Source organism: Pristis pectinata, chromosome 32, assembly GCF_009764475.1.
Source record: "Pristis pectinata isolate sPriPec2 chromosome 32, sPriPec2.1.pri, whole genome shotgun sequence".
Taxonomy (NCBI): domain Eukaryota; kingdom Metazoa; phylum Chordata; class Chondrichthyes; order Rhinopristiformes; family Pristidae; genus Pristis; species Pristis pectinata.
The window spans coordinates 9,516,045-9,539,045 of record NC_067436.1 but is presented as its reverse complement, the minus strand read 5'-3'; the positions used below and the strand labels follow the sequence as shown (position 1 = coordinate 9,539,045).

General features: G+C 43.8%; 1 protein-coding gene across 2 annotated transcripts in view; it reads right to left on the bottom strand.

Moving 5' to 3' along the window:
• The window catches only part of cd276 (CD276 molecule), a 331,746-nt gene extending 312,952 nt beyond the window's left edge, over nt 1-18,794 (bottom strand). The window contains exon 1 of one of the 2 annotated variants that reach the window (XM_052042581.1): nt 18,202-18,794. The gene's annotated coding sequence lies outside the window, so the exon portion shown is untranslated. The remainder of the gene's footprint in view (nt 1-18,201) is intronic. The other variant, XM_052042583.1, reaches the window with a different exon arrangement.
• Between the last annotated feature and the right edge of the window lie 4,207 nt (nt 18,795-23,001).

The window sequence follows — 23,001 nt, the reverse complement described above, 5'->3', positions numbered from 1 at the left end:
CGAGTCCTGATGCAGGGCTTCGACCCGAAACGTCATCAGTTCCTTTCCTCCCACAGATGCTGCTCGACCCACTGAGTTCCTCCAGCAGATTGTTTGTTCCTCCAGATTGCAGCATCTGTAGTCTCCTGTGTCTCTCAGCATCTCCCCTATCAGTCCCTCTCAGGGGCATGAATTGTTCTGAAAAGATTTGGATCCTTTTTTTTAAAAAAAACTATAAACTAAGGAAGAGAAAATCAAAAGAGACAAACACAGACAGACAGGTCCAGCCATGTAAACACACAAAAAATTTTGCAGCAAGTCAGGATTGGAAATGCCAGAAAAGAGTTACAAGTGAACTTTAGTCAGTAACATGACCCCTGATGCAGGCAGATGCGGTGTCTTTTTCAGTGAACTGTTGCATAAAGGTTAAGTTGTAGCGGCTGCTACCGCGATGCGAGAATGAAGACACGAGTCTGCAAGCTGTGGAACAAGACTGATTTATTTACCCCCTTGCGCAGGACTTTTAAGCTGCGCTGTTCCCGCCTTCAGAAAACGGAAATGACATACGTACTCAGTCATCGAAATCTTTTCGCACGCGCGCGGGTTCTCCCCCATCGCTCGGGGAAGACGAAGGCCCAACACCATCTTGGGCCCCGCCGCTCCGACGACGCGTGCCCCGACCGCCGAGCCAGTTCACCTGCGCGGACGATGAGTCGCCACAAAGTCACATTGACTGAATAAACTGAGTTTGATAATAACTGACGTTAAATGCCAAAATGGGACAGTGGAGCTCATAGGTTTGAATAAAAGCCTAAATATTTGTGCAGCTGAACTTCAGCATGCACAATAACATTCAGATAATAGTGAAAAATATCTGGTTCAGATCTTAAAAGGATATTTATCATTGTTGCATTTCTCATTATTAAGAAATGCAACAATGATAAATATCCTCTTAAGACCTGAACCAGATATTCAGTACAAACCACTATCGCCCAAGGAAAAAGGTCATTAAGCAATCCACTAATACTACTGAACTCAAAAAGATAGATCTTTAACAGAACTAGAACATTTTTATTATTTCTATATTATATCACCACAACAAAATACCAATAGTGTTTTAGTGTGTCCAGTATCTAATGCAAGTTTCCTGTTGATAAGATCCTAGCAGAGTATACTTACTTGAAGCTTCCAGGGATAGGAATTCTTCACACAAGAGTGGGCATTCAGCTAATTTCATCAAGGCGAGATCATATTTCAGATGTTCCCTGTGCACTGCACAAAGAGATTTACTGATGGGGAGTTGTTTTCTACATTCCTTCTGCAACAGCCAATTAACACAGTGCTCCCAATCCCCTGGGGCACCAGCCTACAGGGTGACTGGCTGACAACTACAGACATTTCACTGGAAATTGTCACTGGATTTTGCTCACAGCTGGAGCCAGTAGGCAATAAAAATGGACAACCAGTCTCCATAATATCCTTTAGGACACTATAACCAGAATGTCCTTCCTCCTTGGGTAACAGTAAGAAGACGCAAGAACATAGAAATGAGAGCAACCACTTAAGCCCTGCAAGTCTGTTCCAACATTCAGCTGGGTCATGGCTGTTAGATTTGTTACAAGCTCCTGCCTGCTCCAACGCTCCTTGTTGAGCCTTGGTCTCTAGGGTTGTGAAAGAGTTCCAGATTTCCATTATTGTCTGGAAAGGGTGAGCAGTTTCAAATTCCTGGGCATCAACACCTCAGAGGATCTATCCTGGGCCCAACACATTGATACAATCATGAAGATGGCACGCCAGCGGCTCTATTTCATTAGGAGCTTGAGGCGATTCGGTATGTCACCAAAGATTCTTACTAATTTCTACAGATGTACAGTGGAGAGTATTCTGACTGGTTGCATCACCGCCTGGTATGGAGGCTGCAATGTTCTGGATTGCAAGAGGCTGCAGAGGGTTACAGACTCGGTCAGCTCCATCACGATCACAACCCTCCCTGCCATCGAGGACATCTTCAAGAGGCTCCATGAGGGGGGAAAAAAATGTCCTAGCCTATCCAGCCTCTCCTTATAAGTTAAACCCTCCAGTCTCCGTAATATCCTCGAGAAACTTTTTTACACCCTTTCCAGTTCAATGACATCCTTCCTACAGCAAGGCGACCAGAACTAGTGATCAACTGTAACTGTAGCAAGGTGACCAGAACTGACCGTTCCCAATGCAGGGTTTCGACCTGAAGCGTCGACAATCTCTCTCCTTGGACGGATGCTGCTCGACCCGCTGAGTTCCTCCAGCACATTGTTTATTGGACCAGAACTGTGTGCAGTACTCCAAATGTGGCCTTGTTCAGCTGTAACATTGACATCCCAACTCCTGTACTCTGTATCCTGACCAACGAAGGCCGACGTGCCAAATGCCACCTTCACCGTCCTATTTATCTGTGTCACCACTTTCAAGGAAGTATGTACTTATACCCTTAGGTTTATATTTGAAGGTTCTTCAGTTTCTTGAAGGATGATGGAATTCAAACACAAGAGATTTCCAGTGCAAACTGAATCTCTGCCATCTCTTGCACTTATTCAAAAAATGTGAACCTATCCTTTCTACACTGGCCCCTCCCCTCTGCAACATTTCCCTCATCAAATAAGTGAGCATGGCATGTTTCCACCGATGGTGCCTGTTTCAAGGGACCTCTTCAAATTAAGCTACAAACAAACTGCTGGCAGAACTCCATATGTTGAGCAGCATCTGCAGGGAGGAAAGGAATTGTCAATGTTTTGGATTGAATCCCTGCATCAGGGCTGAAGTTGGAGATGGAAGATAACCAGTATAGAGAGGAGGGTGGGTGGGGGGGGCGGGGGGTGTTCTTTTGTGTCTTCCAGTTAAGCTGCGATATTTCAGTTGCATCTTTCAACATATTCTTTCATTGGGCTGTTTATTTTACGAAAATGTTTTGTACAGCTTTTTAAAGTAATTTCCAGCACAGAGGGATCTAGTTGCTCTCGTGCATGAATCACAAAAAGCTAGAAGGCAGCTCCAACAGGGCAAATGGCATTCTGGCCTTTAATGCAAAGGAGTTAAGAGTTTAAAAATAGAGAAGTTTTGTTGCAATTGTACAAGGTCTTGGTGAGGCCTCGCCTGAAATACTGAGTATTTCATTACTAAGGTCCCCTTATCTTTTTAAAAACTGAGGCTGAGAGGTGACCTTGTTGAGGTTTATAAAATCATGAGAGGCACAGATAAGGTGAATTAGCCACAGTCTTTTCTCCCCCAGTGTAGGGGAGTCCAAAACTAAAGGGCATAGGTTTAAAGTGAGAGGGGAAATATTTAAAAAGGACCCGAAGGGCAATATAAAAGAGCTCTATGAGCCACAGTGAACAGCCATTGTTATTCTTCCATGAATGCCAGTTACATTCGTAGTCAGTCTTCAAAACAGTGGGAGACTGGAAGATAAAATGATAGCACCTACCAAAGTCAGGTTGTACATTCAAATCTCAGAACAGCATTATTGCCACCCCAGTGCTCGGGGATTTCTGCAATGTTTGTACCATCCTTAAAGGTAAATCAAAAATACTGACTATGCTGAAAATCTGAACTGAAAAGAAAAAACAATGGAAACACTCAGCAGGTCAGGCAGCATCTGTGGAGTGAGAAACAGAGTTAACATTCCAGGCTGAAAACCCTTCAGCAGAACAGCTTTTGATCTGAAATACCACTGTTTCTGTCTACAGATGCTGCCTGACCTGCTGGGTGTCTCCAGCATTTTCTGCTTTGTACCATCTTTAGCCTGAGGCAGTAAGGTTCTCTCTACCATTGATGTGAGCATACAACTATCCCAACTAAATCCTGAGCATCTAACGTCACATCTACATTCTCAAAGATGCAGAGGTCATGAGGATGGAAATTGGAGCCAGCTGTGAATTTTTGTGACTAAACAGTTTTGATTAGCCCTCAATATTGGATCATAAATCTGAAAAAGCTCTTGTAATAAAGGCAGTGAATTATGTGCATCCTTTCCCATGGTCCAATGACACGCCACAAACACTCTGAATTTTCCCTATGTACAGTAACACCAAAGTGTAAATCTATTTGAGCACAAGGCAGGCAGATATAAACAGCTTTGAGAGAGTTAAAAACCAACATAACACAAAGTCAGCTGGTGGTCAAAGCTCTGGGGAATGTTTGTGCAATGACTCAATGAGATGGCCATCAGCAATCTTCACAGTGTCAGCAAATGGTGGAGACACACGAGACTGCAGATGCTTTATTCTGGAGCAAAAGAAACAAGCCGCTGGAGGAACTCAGCAGGTCAGGCAACATCTGTGGGGGAAAGGTCAGTCGACGTTTCAGGTCGAGACCCTTCATCTCTGCTGAAAGAGGGGAGATAGTCAGGATAGAGAGGTGGAGAGGTGAGGGGAAGAGGGTAAAGCAAGGGGAAAGGGTGCTGGCTTAAAGGTGTAAAGCATTTTCTATTCCCTTGTGGGAAGAAGGTGGTTTGATGGGGGAGGGCAAAGGAGTAAAAGAAAAATAGGATTCAACTAAAAGAAAGAAAGAGACAAATCAGAAGATGCAAACCTCCCAATGGGCTGGATGAGATTAAATATATTAAACATTTCGGTTTGAATCAACCAACTGTCCTCTTTGTTCAAGAAACAAAGAAAGGAACTCAGAACCTCAACCACATTGCTAAAGGAGTTGGGGGTTAGCAGTTAGCGTAACACTTTACAGCGCCAGCAACCCGAGTTCAATTCTGGCCGCTGTCTGTAGGAGTTTGTACGTTCTCCCCGTGTCTGTGTGGGTTTCCTCCGGTTTCCTCCCACATTCCAAAGACGTACGGGTTAGGAAGTTGTGGGCATGCTATGTTGGCGGCAGAAGCGTGGCGACACTTGCGGGCTGCCCCCCAGAACACACTACGCGAAGGATGTATTCCACTGTGTGTTTCGATGTACATGTGACTAATAAAGATATCTGATCTCTTATCTTTTAGTAGCGATGTGGTCGTGTTTGCAATCATCATTACTCCGATTCTCTTCCACGTTCCAAGGGTGCTAGGTTAATTGCCCACTGTAAATTGCCCCTTGTGTGTAGGTGCCTTGTAGAATCTGGGGAGAGTTGATGGGAGAATAAAAGAGGGATTAATGTGGGATCGGTGTAAATTGGTCATTGACGAGCATGGACTCAGTGGGCCGAAGGGCCCGTTACTGTGCTGTATCTCTCTATGACTGGTTGTTGATTCCCAGGTTTACCTTATTTTAAAATCCACAGTTGCCATGGTGGGATTCGAACTCGTGTTTCTGGATTATTTGTCCAGGCCTCAGGATTACTGGCCTTGTGTTTTAACCACTGAGTCACCACTGTTTGCCTACATTTCAGTGACAACAATTCTAAAAGTAACCAATTAGCAAGAAGGACTTTGGAGATCAAATATGCTCTATAAATGAAAGTTTGCCTTTGCTCAATGCCCCTGGCTAAAAATAAGGACACAATAACGTAATCAACTCAGATTCAAATTACAGTTCCCCATTTAGTAGCCTTGATAAAAAGAAAGCATGCGTGTGTGGGGGTGCAGATAAAAAAAATGCAACCTAACTCTGAATCAAATAAATAAGTACTATCCTACTGACCGTCCCTATAAAACAGCTCCCAGATTGCCGAGATAAAATTGCAGACTGAGATTCCAATGGAATACTTATGGAGGAAGTGAATAAGCCATGTTTACAGAAACTCAGTTGCTCATAAAATGTCACTCTGTTGCCTGGGAGAATCCAAAAGAGTATGTAATAATGGTCAGAATAATTTAAGTCAACCAGTGAAACTTAAACTGCAATACTGGAAGTATGTATTGAAATGTGGTAAGGAGAAAGTACAAATAAGGTCAATTCACCATCATACCACAACTGGTGTTCGGTATCAAGTGCAGCTGAACAGAAAATAAGATTATTTATTTGAAGGAGCACACAAATCGCTGGAGGAACTCAGCGGGTCAGGCAGCATCTATGGAGGGAAATGGACAGTTGACATTTATTTGAAGTGTTGGACTTGAACTTCACACAATCAGTCTCCCTTTGAGGGGATAAAGTGAGTACACAATTGGATGTGGGGAAAATAAGCGGCATCTGAACTTGGGAGTAGTATCTGTCCTTATGCTCAGTATCTCTGATATTTCATTACAATGCAAGAGGAAGCCATTCATCCCCTCAAATCCATGCCAGCTCTTGAAGCAATCGCATCAATCCTATTCCCCCTTGTGTCAACTCTGCCTTGGTTCTCCTGCCACCCTACACCAGGAGTAATTTACAGCGCCAATTAACCTCACAACAGCACGTCTTTATGATGTGGGAGGAAATCAGAGCACCCAGAGGAAACTCACGTGTTCACAGGGGAAATGGAAAAGCACTAACAGCACCGGAGACTGCGATTGAACCTGGTGCTGTGAAGCAGAGTTTTTACTATCTGCACCACTGCGTCGCCCATAGCTCCAAGAACCCGGGTTCAACCCTGACCTCGTGCAAGCTCCACACAGACAGCACTTGTCGGGATGGAACACAGCAACGGAGGACCCCAGTTCAATCCCGACCTCTGGCGCTGTCTGTGTGGAGTTTGCGAGTTCTCCCTGCAACCGTGTAGGTTTCCTCCGGGCGCTCTGGTTTCCTCCCACATCCCAAAGACGTGCTCGTTGTGAGGCAATGCAGCATCTAATGGCCATTCATGCCATATGGGTAGGAGGGATATTGCTGGCAGTGTACAAGGGGATACTTGGCCCAGAATTCAGCAGACAGGTAGAAAGCTGACACCAGAGGGGAAAACAGACGAGAAAGTCTTGTGTTTCTGCATCATACCTGACAGGATATTTAAAAGTTAAAATCACCTCAAAGAACAGTGGCTCTGTTGGGGAACAAAAGTAGTCATTTTACACTGGAGGATTCTCAGAAGGAGTAATGATCTGGTTACTGTGGTCGTGTTCATTGTTGGCATTAATCGTTTGGGCAGTGACAAAATTACCGGCTTTTTTTTAGATTCCCATGGCAGCATTTGATCGTGGCCCACTAATTGAGGTCTTGTTTTGGTCGCCAGTGATTATTTCCACTTACGCCATCCAAGCTATCACACCAGCACTCAAGGTGATTCCCATTTTCCCCTGTGGCAAAGCTACATATCGTCAGAAGTGCCAACTTCAGCCACTGGCAAAGGCAGAAAAAGCTGCAAGTAAAGAGTCAGTGACAGGGGATCCAACCTTCGTGAGCAACTTATGCAAACTCCAGCAACTGGAATGTCCCATCAACAAGAATCCAAAAACACTGTAAACAGTCAACAGATCAGGCAGCATCTGCGGAGGGAGAAACAGTTTCAAGTCCTAGACCCTTCGTCAGGACTGAGAAAGAGAGAAAAAACTGGAAACACAAGAGACTGCAGATGCTGGAATCTGGAGCACAAAACAAACTGCTGGAGGACGAAGGGTCTCAACCCGAAATGGTGACTGTCCACTGATGCTGCCTGACCTGCTGAGTTCCTCCTGTGCCTCGTTTTCTGCTGGATGAGAGGAAAGAAGTTAGTTTTTGCGTGGGTGTGTAGAACAAAGGGAACATCTCCAACAGGGCACGAAAGGTAGATGGTTTCTGCTTCCACTACTTTTTAAGGGATAAGTTCCAGACCACTACCACCCTCTGGGTGAAATACCTTTCCTTGATCTCCCCATGCATCCCTTCACCAATTACTTTCAAACTATGGCCTTGGTTTTTGATGCCTCAGGTACAGGATTAAAAGGGAAGGATCTCTCTCATAATCTTACACACCTCAGTTAAGTCTCCCCTCAGACTTCTCTGCTCCAAAAGAAAACAAGTCTAGCTTTCCTCAAATCAACAATTTTCTTATCCATGCAACATCTCCTCTGCACCTTCTCAATGCAATCACATCTTTAAAGCACATGGGGAAATACAATATTGGATTCTTGTGCAGCTGAGAACAACAGTTCCCAAATAACAAGATGAAATTATTTCCCGTCCTTCAACTGAATCAATTCTGACCAGGAAAGTTTGGACGTTGGTTAACACTTCAAGGAGGTTAACTGTGCTGCCTGTATTACCTGTTAATCTTTAATCTGCTAAAAGCCCAAGAGACTGCTGAACTTAGTGGAAATTCAGTGGCAGGCAGGGAATATGGTTGTTATGACTTCATAATTCTTTGCTAACACAAATGGAACAACCTGATCACACAGTGATGACTCAGTACATTCAGAAGAACTTCAAAAAAAAAAGTGCTGAAAAATCAAGCCCAGCTTATCTTGTGGGAAATTTCAGGGGATCAGCAGTTTCTTTTTCCCCAAAATAAAATTCAGTGCTGTTGTGCAAGGGCTGGGCCAAATGTCGATTGTTCATGGTAAATATCAAACTAGCCAATTGTAAGAGGCAGCATGGAAATCCCAATCCTTTTCTCCAAAAGAATTATTTCGCCAAGGAAAATCATTTTAAGCAAGCCAAGTGTTAGGGTCTGGAGCAGTGGAGAAGGATTCAGCTGCAGTGTGTAAAGAGCAGCACATTGGCACTACAGCCATCTCACAGCCTCAACAAACTCTGTTCGATCCTGACCTCCAACACTGTCTGCGTGGAGCTTGCACGTTCTCTCGGTGACTGCACAAGTGCTCCGGTTTCCTCCTGTATCCCAATAAACAGGAAGGTTGGGAGGTTAGCTGGCCACTCCAAATCACTCCCAGTGCAAGGAAGTGATAGAAGAATCAATGGGATGTTAAGTGCAACATGAGAGTGAATGGTTACAGGGAATTAGGTGGGGGGAATGAAACTGGCCTGGGTACAGACTCGATGGATCAAATGGCCACCTTCTACATTGTAATGAAATACGAATATAAAAAGGGAGATGGACAAAAGGAACCAATTTGCAAGGCCTTGGAGAGAGGGAGAGTGGGACACGTTGAAAACTCACTTGATCACAGGGAGAACGTGCAAACTCTGCACAGACAGCACCCAGAGCCAGCAGCGAACCTGGGTCTCTGGTGCTGTAAGGCATCAGATCCACTGCTGCATGTGTGACCCCTGGTTCTGGACTCCATAGACAAGAGAACCATCCTCTGCATCCACCCTTTCGAGTCCTGTGCCTCGGGAAAAGTTAATGGCGCAGATCTTCCACCGCCCAGACAGCTGCCTGAGCTGGCCAGCAGCCTGGCCTCAAACCCCACCACACCTCCACCCACCCCCACCCCCCCAGAAGTGCTTCCTTTGACAGAGGGCCAAGTCCTACTGGCCGGGTGTCAAGTCTGTCAAGGAGTTTGGGTGATTGTGAATGTCTGACATCCTAAAACTTTCAGACCTCTCTTCTCGTTACGACCATCGGGGAGGAGGTACAGGAGCCTGAAGGCCCACACTCAACGATTCAGGAACAGCTTCTTCCCCTCCACCATCAGATTTCTGAATGACCCATGAACACTTATTATTCCTTTTCTTTTTTGCACTATTCATTTTTGTAATTTATAGCAATTTTATGTCTTTGCACTGTACTGCTGCCACAAAACAACAAACTATTGAATGGTTCCCTTATACGACGAGATGGACTCTGACCTCACAATCTACCTTGTTGTGACCTTGCACCTTATTGCACTGCACTCTCTCTGTAGCTGTGACACTTTACTCTGTACTGTTATTGTTTTTACCTGTACTACATCAATGCACTCTGTACTAACTCAATGTAACTGCACTGTGTAATGAATTGATCTGTACGATCGGTTTGCAAGACAAGTTTTTCCACTGTACCTCAGTACAAGTGACAATAATAAACCAATACCAATTTCATGTCATCCAAGTCAGTGATAATAAAGCTGATTCTGAAAGGTATTATTTTTTAAATTACTATGTAGAATGGGTGGCACAGTGGTGCAGACAGTGGAGCCACTACCTCAGAGCTCCAGAGACCCAGGTTCAATCTTGATCTCGGGTGTGGAGTTTGCACATTCTCCACGAGGGTGTGACTTTCCTCCGGGCGCTCCCCTTTCCTCCCGCATCCCAGAGACATGAAGTTAGTGGGTTAATTGAGCACTGTAAGTTGCCTGTAGTGTGTAGGTGAGTGGTAGAATCCAGGGGGAGATGAGGAGAATGTGGGGAGAGTAAAAATGGGATTAAAGTAGGATTAATAGTAGATGGTCGGCGTGAAATTGGTGTCCCAGGGCCTGTTTTCATGTTTTGTGTCTCTAAAAATACAAGCACATAATACATTTAAATCAAAAAGAAAGGACATTTTTTTGTACTTAATATTCTCACTGCAGCCATTTCTCCCGACTGAAGTCAGTGGGGGCACAGGAGACACAGTGGGCACGTTGCCCAGTCAAAGAGCCAGGAAGTTACAGATCATTGCACTCCCCTGCAAGACTCCACAAAGAGTCCAACGGCAAAGCACAGTTCTCCCAAAATCGACAATCGACTGCACAAAAGTCAAGGTCTGCCATTTACTTAGGTGTCTCAAATTTTTGCCCAGTTACACTTCTAAGCAGAACTACTGACTTTTAAAAAAAATGGAAGGTCCAAGCCCATAACAGCTCTAAACCACAAGAAAATAGGGATACATTATCATCGACACACAGAAAGCTAGAGGGACTCAGCAGGTCAGGCAGCATCCATGGAGGGAAATGAACAGTCAACATTGAGCCGAGACCCTTCATCAGACCTGAAACGTCAACTGTCCTTCCCCGCGCCCCCCCCCAACAGATGCTACCACCTGCTGAGCTCCTCCAGCTTTTCATGTGTTGCTCCAGATTTCCAGCAACTGCAGTCTTTTGTCTCTCCAGACACATTATGATTCAGTGTTTTCCATAGATTAAAACACAGAAGTCCAGCCTGACACTCCAGTTTAGTATTGAAGGAATAGTGAACTGTCTTTCAGACACAACTTTGAACCAGACAGAACTAAAATGACTCAGGACACTATTTTGCAGAAGAACACAAGCTTTTCCCAGTCCCCTGGCCAATCAACACCACAGAACAGCTTATTTGAGCGAATCACATTATTTTTGCCTGCTGCATTTCACATGACAATAACTACACTTCAAAAGTATTTAGTTTGCCATTATTTACTTCAGAATAACCCAAGATTATATAAACTGCAAGCATTTATTTCTCAAACCCTTATAACATCTTCCCACCTGATGTCAGCAAACTCAGTACAGACCATGTGAATCAAGTCTGAGACCTCTTCTGGGCTCTGTGTCTCAGCTACATTGCGCCCTAATCAACCATAGAGGTCAGCTACAAAAATCAGGCACCAACTTTGGGAAAGAGTACTTGGCAAACTTTCTGCTCTGATGAAAGGTCACTGATCTGAAATATTATTCCTGTTTTACTTCTCTCCAATTCTGCCTAAATATTTCAAACATTTCTTGATAAAAATCATAATTTGCTTTTGCATTTGGCAAACTTAAGGTTTCATTTTCCAAATTGCTGATTTTTTTCCTCTTGCGAAGACTGAAAAACAATTCATTATATAGCCCACCTTTAGATTCTCTTCTAAGATGGTATCAAAATTGTTGGGCTGTTTTCTTCTAAAATCAATAGAACTGCTGTAGTATTTGGTTTAGAGAATTTTAATCTGAAGCATGCAGGTAATACATTGTAGGAGTTAATTTTGATCCCTTGATATTGTTATCTATTCACCAAGCAATTATTCTGATAGCAATGAGTTGTGTCTTTTTAAGTATGCTGGAACAAAAATAAACAGAATAATACAGTTCATCCCAATTTTACAGTAGGGTTCCATTCCTGTGAACTGTTCATGACTCAAACAGTTCACAAGTCAGAAATGTGGCCTCGAACTGAGTTCCCAGGCAGCACAAGATGCCTGCAGCCCCCCAATTGGTATTGGTATGTTATTGTCACTTGTACCCAGGTACAGTGAAAAACTTGTCTTACATACCGATCGTACAGGTCAATTCATTACACAGTGCAGTTACATTGAGTTAGTACAGAGTACATTGATGTACTACAGGTAAAAACAATAACAGTACAGAGTAAAGTGTCACAGCTACAGAGAAAGTGCAGTGCAATAACGTGCAAGATCACAACAAGGTAGATCGTGAGGTCATAGTCCATCTCATCGTATAAGGGAACCATTCAATAGTCTCATCACGGTGGGGTAGAAACTGTCCTTAAATCTGGTGGTACACGCCCTCAGGCTCCTGTATCTTCTACCTGATGGAAAAGGAGAGAAGAGAGAACGTCCCAGGTGGGTGGGGTCTTCGATTATCCTGGCTGCTTCACCAAGACAGCAAGAGATAAAGACAGAGTCCAAGGAGGGGAGGCTGGTGTCAGTGATGCACTGCGCTGTGTCCACAACTCTCTGAAGTTTCTTGCGGTCCTGGGCAGAGCAGTTGCCATACCAAGCTGTGATACATCTGGATAGGATGCTTTTTATGGTGCATCTGTAAAAGTTGGTGAGAGTCAAAGGGAAGCTGGGGAAGAACTGTAAATCTCAAATATTAATTGTAACAGATTAGGTTCTTTTGAAAGTGCTCAAGCACATGTAGATTGGTACTTCGTTATATTCAAAGCTGCAATTGTATTCACACGTTTGGAAATGTCTTTCTACAACCCTCCATTTTATTGTCCCTGTTTGTACAGCTGCCTCTTTTACACAATACCACTCACTCCGCAGTACACAGTACAACATTGTGAAGATGTACAACCACTTCTGCACTGTAGCCAACACAATGCTAGCAGTATAATGCATCAAATCACTACTCTGAGACACAAGAAATTCTGCAGATGCTGGAATCTGGAGCAGTCACACAAAGTGCTGGAGGAACTCAGCGGGTCAGGCAGCATCCATGGACGGAAATAAACAATCTATGTTTCAGGCCGAGACCCTTCATCAGGACTACCCTTCATCACGCTACTCTGACTGCTTTACTCATGCCAGGCAACCCTTCACTTGCAAATGCTTTCAAGTTCACAGATATCAGTGTAACTCCCATGGTCAAATGACCTCAGACCTAGAGGCAGGAGGCAAGTTGAATGCAGACGTGTTTCCACAAGAATGTACAATGGCAATGGAACTTTGAAGCAACATCAGTGAAAATTAACACTGTTAATGGCAGACTTCTTAATTATCTTACAAACTGAGGGTTCTGATGTGTGGTATATCCAAATCTTAGGCTAAAGTCCCCAAATACTAGTCACACTCACTATAAAAGTAATGGTGAAATTTAATCCTAGCTAAGGAGTTTGGCTGATATACATCTCTAGCCTCTGTTAGTTGGGATAGGAACCAGGTGTAGATCCACTGCCTCACAGCTCCATTGACTTTGGTTTGATCCCGACCTCCGGCTCCGCCTCTGCTGAGTTTGCACATTCCCTCCAAGACCACGTGGGTTTCCTCCAGGTGCTCTGGTTTCTTCCCATATTGCATACTTGCATGAGTTGGTAGGTTATTTGGCCACTGTAAATTGGCCCTAGTGAGTGGTAGTTAATGGGAAAGTGGGGGAGAATAACGTGGGATTATTGTAAATGGGTGCTTGATGATTGGCATGGAATGATGGGCTGAAGGGCCTGTTTCTGTGCTGTATGACTGTAACCAGTCCCTAATGAAACTTACTGGAACCCTACCTTTCCAATCAGTTATGCCATCTGTTTGAAGACCTCCGCTAGTGGTTGTCTGCCACCTAGTTACAGACGTCACCCAGTTTCTGCCAGTGAGATGCACTGCCAGATGCAGGCACTGGCAATTTACACTTCAGACAGTAGGGCATGCTTTTAACATGCAAGAGCTTTCTCCACCTCTAATAACATACAGAAATGGTGCAGTGCATAAAATCACTGGACTACTCATCTAAAGGGCAGGATTAACAAGCCAGAAATCCATGTTCAAATCCCACTACAACAGCTGTGGAACTTAAATTTAGTTAATAATAAAGAAATTTTAAGAAAAATAAAGTCATCAGACCACAAAACTATCAAGCTGTTGTAAGAACCCATCTACTTCACTAAAGGTCTTCAGGGGAGCAAATCTGCCATCTTTACTGACACCAGACCCACCAATGTTGCTGGTTCGTAAATGCTCTTTGAAAAGGCAACATCTGCAATAGTTCAAGGGCATTAGGAATGGGCAATAAATGCTGGTTTGCCCATGGTTCCCAGAACTCAAAAATGAGTAAATTATAAATATACCAGGGCAAAAGGTCCCAGTTCAGAAGAACACCTTCTGAATTTTGCCATTCCCTTGGATGACATGTCCAAGATTGGTGTGAAATATCCACTTTTAAAATAATATTCTATTATGGAATTGAAGAAATACAAGGATAACTCTTTGGAAATATTGAAACAAAGTGGGAGGATATACCCTGTTCAAGGTTAAAGCTTAAACTACCCCAGATCCTCATTTGAATTCAATTGAGTTTATTCAAACATTTCTGAATTCAAAGCATCTTGTCCTCAAATTGAAAAGCAAATATTGGAAATTCGAACAGAAAATGTGGAAATAGTCAGCAGGTCAGGCAGCATCTGTGGATTGGGAAACAGAGTTAACATTTCAGGTCAATGACTGCATCAGTTCTCATTGACCTGAAATATTAATTCCATTTCTCTGTCCACAGATGTGGCCAGATCTGTTGAGTAACCCTAGTATTTTCTGTCCTTATTTTCCTCAAAATTCCTTCCCCTACTCTCAGAAAGGAACTCTTACTTGGTACTATACAATCCCATTGGTGCCTGCTACCTTCTGGTAGGAATGTTGAGGTCCTTCCCAGGTTATGAATGCCCCACTTATGTACAGCCTGTACATTATAGGGAGTGTTTGGGCAGGGGGAGCCAGCAGGATGGATTTGCCGGCTTCTGCAGGGCTGCAGGCATCTTCTGCCGTGGGGGAACTCTGTTCGCGACCGCATGTCCGATTCGCGAACTGTCCGCGGCACAAACAGCTCACAGGAATGGAACCCTGCCATGACCTGGGGAGGACCTGCAGATAATGAAAGTGAGCAGAACTCTTCATTATTAATCTTAACACAACCAGGCCCTCCTGCACGTATACCTAACAACAAATAAAAACTACATTTATATAGCAACTTTGATGTAACAAACTCAAGACACTTTACAATGCTTAATCAAAGAAAACTTTACACCGAGCCATATAGATATTAGTATCAATGCCTACAAATGGCAAGGATAAATGAGCTTTAAGGAGCCCCTTAAATTGCTGAGAGGTTTGGTGTGGGATCGGCAGAGCTTGGATTTTCAGTAATCAAGGGCACAACCGCAAATGGTGGTGTGAAGGAAATCAGATATGGAGGGCTAATTAATTTGGAATTTTTAAAAAGTCTAGTCACTGGTAATGACCAAAAAAAAAACCAGATTGTTGTAAAAAAGCCACCTGGTTCACCAATACCCTTCAGGGAAGAGAACCTGTTGTCCTTACCATGTCTGATTGATATGTGAAAATGAAGAATTATAAGAGGGAGGAGAAATTTCAGAGGGATTTGAAACCAGAATGCGAATTTTAAAACTGCTCTGCTTAGCCAGAATCTAATGTAGGTCAACTGGCAGAGGGCTGATGGGTGGAGACACAGCATTGCGCAAGGATATTGGTATTCACACACATGCACTCTGCACTTTGGGGATGACGATAGAGAGAGAAAAATATTCTGGCAAATTTTTCATTTCCTTCTGCAATCCCAGCAGATACCGAAGCCACGTTATGACCTCATCATAGGTCCGATTGACAGACTTAGCACGGGAAAATAATTAAACCTTCCCTGGTCTTTCCAGCTCTTGCCATACGAGCATTGTACACTCGCCTTGTTGGATATTAAGGCAATTTAATTACTTTAATTGCACTCCTTGCCCTTAATACACCTTGCAGACCAGATGCCATACAGTTCCATGCCAAACATTATACAGCTTTATAATACACCTCAGAGTACTCAAATGAAACAGAAAGTATGTCAATTTCAGACAATTACTGTGTGACGTTTCACAGTATTATCTAGAACAGCAATACCATGAAAGATGGCTTTGAACATAGAGGTGAAATCTACATGCCTTCACCATTGGATGAAGCAATGAGTCCTTGGAATAGGACTTTCATTTAATGCCCAAACTGTCCACAGTGATAAACGCAGACAGATCAGATCAGATATCTTTATTAGTCACATGTACATCAAAACACACAGTGAAATGCACCTTTTTGCGCAGTGTTCTGGGGGCAGCCCGCAAGTGTCGCCACACTTCCAGCGCCAACATAGCATGCCCACAACTTCCTAACCCATACATCTTTGGAATGTGGGAGGAAATCGGAGCACCCGGAGGAAACCCACGCAGACACAGGGAGAACGTACAAACTCCTCACAGATAGCTGCTGGAATTGAACCCCGGTTGCTGGCGCTGTAATAGCGTTACACTAACCACACTTTGGTCAGCCACAGACTGCGTCTGCAACTCTGTGGCATCCCTGAATAGTCTTATGGTCGTAGTCCTGTGTGAACTTAGCTCCCTCACTGAAAGAAGAACTAGAGCCGAACTCACAACGTTGCCAATTGTGCTTGTACAATAAAAACAAAGGTTCTGTACAATAGCAGTTGGTCAGCAATATAAAGAAATAGCATGCATTTCTAACATAGGGAGGGACATTCAGCTGCCAAGCCTGATCCACTTTTCCATTATCCCTGCCTCTACTTTCTCCTGTATCATTTCACAACTTCAAGACATCCTACAAGACAACACAACCAATTCATTAGTTTTCAAGTGCAGTCACTGTTGTAATGCAGGAAAGATGGCAGCCAAGCTACATGCACTAAGCTCCCAAAAAAACAGCACAAAAGTGATAGGTAAATATTCTGTTTTAGTGATGTTGGTCAAAGGATAAATATTGGCCAGAATGTTATAAAGCTCAGTAAGGGAAGGTTGCATTGACTGAAATACCCTCCAAAAACATTGTGAACCACACAGGCTTAATTATGTACAGCTAACCTCAATAAGAAGCTTTTAAAGGTCATTAAGAGGAATCAAAAGAATAGAGAAAAAAAAACACATAAAAAGTTTGTTGAGAAGTCTCAGCTCGAGGAAAGGGTCTAAACATTAGAGCCAAGTCTTTCAAGAGTGAGGATGGGAAACAGCAATACACAAAAAATTTAGAGTCCTTTTCTGCAAATGGCAATTGATACTGGTGGGTAGATTAATTGGCCACTGTAAATTGTCCCTGGTGTGTAGGACAGTGGGAAAATCTGGGGAGAGTTTATGAGAATGTGGGAAGAATAAAAAAACTGGGATTAATGTACGATTAGTGTGAATGGGTCAAAGTTGAGTTTATTGTCATATACACAAGTACATGTATGCACAGGTGCAATGAGAAACTTACTTGCAGCATCACAAGATGGTTGACGGTCAGTGTGAACTCAGTGGGCCAAAGGGCCTGTTTATGTCATGTATATTTCTATGCCTCAATAACTGGTCATTTTAGTTGGAAGAGATTTTGATAACCAAAAAGGTATTACAGAGAGAATGCAGGCATACGGGATAAGGTTGCAGATCTGCCAATAATTTCAATGAATGCAGAACAGGCTTGAGGTACCAAATGGCTGAGTCATGTCCCTAAGATAACTGGTTTGTTATTGTCACATGCACCAAGATACATTGAAAAACTTCTGCATGCCATCAGACAGATCATTCCAAGGTAGTGCAAAGGGAAAAGCAATAACAGAATGCAGAATATAGTTACAGAGTAAGTGCAGTGCAGGTAGACAAGCCAGGAGCAAGGACCATATCGAGGTAGACTGAGAGATCAAGAGCTCCAGTTTTTAGCGTACAAGAGGTCAAAGTGACAGGGTAGGCATGAGACATCATTGCAATCCCCCTGGCTGCACAGTGCAAGTGCTTGAAGCTGAGCGTTAGGCCAAATCACTTGCCTGTCCTCCTACATTCTGGGGTAACTTGAGTTAGTGGCAAACAAGATGCCTTTTCAGCAGTTCCAGAAATAATTCCTGCCTGCAGCAAAAAAGGCAGTTAATAAAGCACGGGTGTTACCATGTCTGGTGGCACTCACTCATTCAGAGCTGATATTCTTTTAAGAAGTAACTGTATATATATCATCATATGAAGACATTTTTTTAAGCCCAACTGCTGAATTTCCTCTGGTATCAGCTGGACCTTCCCTTTGTGTCCAGCCGCTTCCGCCCTCTCAACCTTTTCAGCACTTTTCTTCAGCACTTCAGTCTCTTTTTCATTGAGACAAAGAGCAGATCTTACTCACCCGGTCAGTCACCGCCGGGTCAAAGACGAATCTGATCGCAGTCTTGCCAAAAGTCTTCTAGCTGCAAGTACTCGCAGCTTGATACACTCAGAGGGACCGGCCACCGTGAATTAGCAAGGAACATGCAAAAAGCAGGGATTAAAACTTGGTGCAAACAACGTGGATCGTTGAGCAACCTCTGAGATCTCCTTTCGTGCTGGTGATGTCACCACACTGGACGAATTACTCTCAGCCACTTCATTGGTTACAGCGGTAACAGTTTGAGGGAGTTCCTTGAAGGGGATCACGCTCCCTCTATCCTGCCTACACTTCCAGCGTGGAGGCTAACTCCACCTCTACCAGAATCCCACCTACAACTTGCAGAATCAAACACCTTACTACATAGGGGTCGCTTGTATCCTGGTAGTTTGAGAGAGTTTTTAGTAACTATGCTTTTTTTAAAAAAAAGTTTTTTAAAAAAGTTGTAACGTTCTATCAGCTCTGGTCCTTTCAGTCTGTGGGTATAAACAGGCACAGGAACAACCCTTTAGTTGTCTGGCGGATTGTTTGAGCTAGGGCTCCGGCACCGGTTCTGACAGAGCCCAGATTCTGTCTTCGAATGCATTTGCTCTTCCCCGGCAGGACCCCAAGATTTCACCAATCACTGCTTTCCTCCAACTTGTTAGAACTGCCCCCAAGTAATTTTAAAGAAGCCTAGCATTCCTACAAATAGTTCAGCTTCCAATGCCTGATTACCCTAGAACTGTGGACTTGTGAAAAACAAATTTTCATTCTTATTAAATTTTTTTTAGAATGATTACTTATTGATGGTGTATTTAAGGGGACATTAATCAGCTTAACAATGAGATGTGCTGGTACATGTCCATAAAACTCTCCATGAAAGCATCTACAGGAGGCACTGCCTCAAGAAGGCAGCATCTATTATCAAGGATCCCCACTATCCAGATCATGCCCTCTTCTCATTTTACCATCACGCAGGAGGTACAGAAGCCTGAAGTCCCACACCACTGGGTTCAGGGACAGCTACTTTCCTACAACCATCAGGTTCTTGAAACAACCTGCACAACCCTAACCCTACCTCAGCAAAGGGACACTACGGACCACTTCTTACACTAACATGGACTTGTCTTTGATTGAGATTTTTTTGCACCAACATCTTGCTTTGCACGGTCTTTTTCTTCACTGTCTTGTATAATTTATGTTCTGCCTGTTGTTTGAACCAACCTGCCTGTGATGCTGCTGTAAGCAAGTTTTTCATTGTACCTGTACCTCACCGTGCTTGCGCACATGACAGTAAACTCGACTTGACTTGACTTGATGAAACTCTTGGCCTCACCCTGTCAGAGATACTCCCTTTATCCCATCTGTCCCTCCCCCACTCCCTCTGCAACTTGACTATTTTGTTTTGTCCCTTGAAAACTAAAACACTGCAGGTGCTGGAAATCTGAAATGAAACAGAAAATACTAGAAATACTCAGACGGTCAGGTAACACCTGCTGAAAGAGAACAGACTCAACGTTTTGGCTCAAAGACCCTTCGCCATTTTCTCTCTTCCCAGTTCCAATGTAGGATCTTTGACACGAAACATTGACTCATATTTCTCTTTCCACAGCTGCTGCCTGACCTGTTGAATGTTTCTGGCATTTTCCACTTTCATGATAGATAGTAATCAATACCTGCTGTGGCTTGACGTTTTTAATTCTCATTAATCCCTCCCTGGATTTGCATTTCCAGGGGAAAAAGGTTTTGACAAATATTTCCACACATTTACAAAAAGAGGACTCAGGCAGGGTGGATGCAGAGAGGATGCTTCTCCTGACTGAGGAGTCTAGAACCAGGGGTGCCAGTCTTAGAATAAGGCATAGGCTATAAAGAACTCGAGGGCCTGAGTTATAGGGAGAGGTTGAGCAGGCTAGGACTTTATTCCTTGGAACGTAGGAGACTGAGGGGTGACTTTATGGAGGTGTATAAAATCGTGAGGGGCATAGATAGGGTGAATGTATACAGCCTTTTTCTCAGGGAAAGGGAATTAAAAACTAGATGGCACAGGTTTAAGGTGAAAGGGGAAAGATTTAAAAGGGACCTGAGGGGCAAATTCTTCACAAAGAGGGTGGTGCGTATCTGGAACGAGCTGCCAGAGGAAGTGGTTGAGGCAGGTACAACAATATCTGAAGAGCATTTGGATAACTACATGGATAGGAAAGGTTTAGTGGGATATGGGCCGAATGCAGGCAAGTGGGACTAGCTTAGATGGGCACCGAGGTCAGCATGGTTGAGTTGGGCAGAAGGGCCTGTTTTCGTGCTGTGTCACTCTATGACCGAAATGAGGATAAATTTCTTCATCTAGAGGGCATTGAATCTTTGGAATTCTCAACCCCAGAGGGTTGTGGGGGCCTAGTTCTTTGAATTCATTCAAAACAGAGACAAATAAACCTGGATATTAAGAGGATAAAAAATTATTGGGAAAAGGCAGGGAAATGGCATTGGGATGGAGGAGTTCTGATCTTGATCGACTCAAAGGGCCAGTTGACATATTTGAAGTCAGGCTGCATCGCCGACGACAGTGCATCCCTTCCCGATGAGCTAAACACTTTCTATGTATGTTTTGAACAGAAGGGGATTGGTATGTCAGCACCCAACCCAATAGCCTCCAATGCACTTGAACCCGTGGTCACTGTTAAGGATGTAAGATCAGTCTTCCGGAGAGCGAACTCGCAGAAAGCATTTGGCCCAGATGGTGTCCCTGGCCGTGTGCTCAGATCCTGTGCAGATCAGCTGGCGGGGGTATTTGCAGGCATTTTTAACACCTCCCTGCTTCAATCTGAGGTTCCCACCTTCTTTAAGAAGACCACTATCATCCTGGTGCCTAAGAAAAACAAGGTAACGTGCCTAAATGACTACCGCCCTGTGGCTCTGACATCCACCATTATAAAATGCTTCGAGAGGCTGGTCATGGCACACATTAACTCCAGCCTCCCAGACAACCTCGACCCACTGCAATTTGCACGTTGACGAAATAGGTCTACAGCGGATGCCATCTCCCTGGCCCTACACTTATCTCTGGAGCATCTGGACAGTAAAGACACTGACCTTAGACTATTGTTTATTGACTACAGCTCCACCTTCAAACTATAATTCCAAGCAAACTCATCACCAAACTAGGACTAGGAGACCTAGGACTCAACACCTCCCTCTGCAACTGGATCTTTGACTTCCTGACCAACAGGCCTCAGTCAGTGAGGATAGACAGCAACACCTCCACCACGATTATTCTCAACACTGATGCCCAACAAGTCTATGTCCTCAGCCCCCTACTCTACTCCCTATATACTCATGACTGCATGGCCAGATTCTGCTCTAACTCCATCTACATGTTTGCAGATGATAACACCATAGTGGGCCAATCTCAAATAATGATGAATCGGAGTACAGGAAGGAGATAGAGAGCTTGATGACATGGTGCCATGACAACAACCTTTCCCTCAATGTTAGCATAAACAAAAGAGCTGGTCATTGACTTCAGGAAGGGGGGCAGTGCACATGTTCTGTCTACATCAACGGTGCTGAGGCTGAGAGGGTTCAGAGCTTCACGTTTCTAGGACTGAACATCACCAATAGCCTGTCCTCGTCCAACAACGTAGATGCCATGGCCAAGAAAGCGCCTCTACTTCCTCAGGAGGCTAAAGAAATTTAGCATGTCCTCTTTGGCACTCACTAATTTTTATCAATGCACCTTAGAAAGCATCCTATCTGGATGCATCATGGCTTAGTATGGCAACTGCTCTGCCCAGGACTGCAAGAAACTGCAGACAGTTGTGGACTGCAGTCTACAACTGTCCACAACTCAGCAGGTCAGGCAGCATCTATGGAGGGAAATAAACAGTCAATATTTCAGGTCAAGACCCTTCATCAGTCCTGAGTTCCTCCAGCAGTTTGTATATGTTGCTCCAGATTCCAGCATCTGCAGAATCTCTTGTGTCTGTGAGAGTTGTGGACAAAGCTCAGCACCTCACGGAAACCAGCCTCTCCTGCATGGACTCTGTCTATACTTCTTGTTGCCTCGGTAAAGCAGCCAACATAATCAAAGACCCCACCCCCCCGGAATGTTCTCTCTTCTCCCCTCTCCCATCAGACAGAAGATGCAGGAGTCTGAAAGCATGTACTGTCAGGCTCAAGGACAGCTTCTACCCTGCTGTTATAAGACTATTGAACGGTTCCCTAGTACGATAAGATGGACTCTTGACCTCACAATCTACCTCGTTATGACCTTGCACATTACTGTCTGCCTGCACTGCGCTTTCTCTGTAGCTGTGACATTTTATTCTGTATTCTGTATTGTTTTACCCTGTACTACCTCAATGCACTGTGAAATGAATTGATCTGTACGAACGGTATGCAAGACAAATTTTTCACTGTACCTTGGTACAAGTGACAATAATAAACCAATACCAATTCCAATTCATCTAATTCTTATGTTCTTATAAGGTAGCATGGATCACCCTGCATAAAATGTTCCTGTTATTGAAATGGCACATTATGTCTTGGTTCAACTCCTTTTCATTAACCAGCCATCAAATCCCTGTCACTTTTTGTTAATCATTGTCATTCACATTAAGATGAGAGTTGATTCGGCTCAAGCAGGTAGAACATATCCCTATTTCATGCACACTGTGTCAAATCATGTTTGAGATATACCAGGAAATTTAACTCTGCTACTCCCTTCACAGCTGTTTCATGAAGACACAAGAGACCGCAGATGCTGGAAATCTGGAACAACACACAAAATGCTGGAGGAACTCA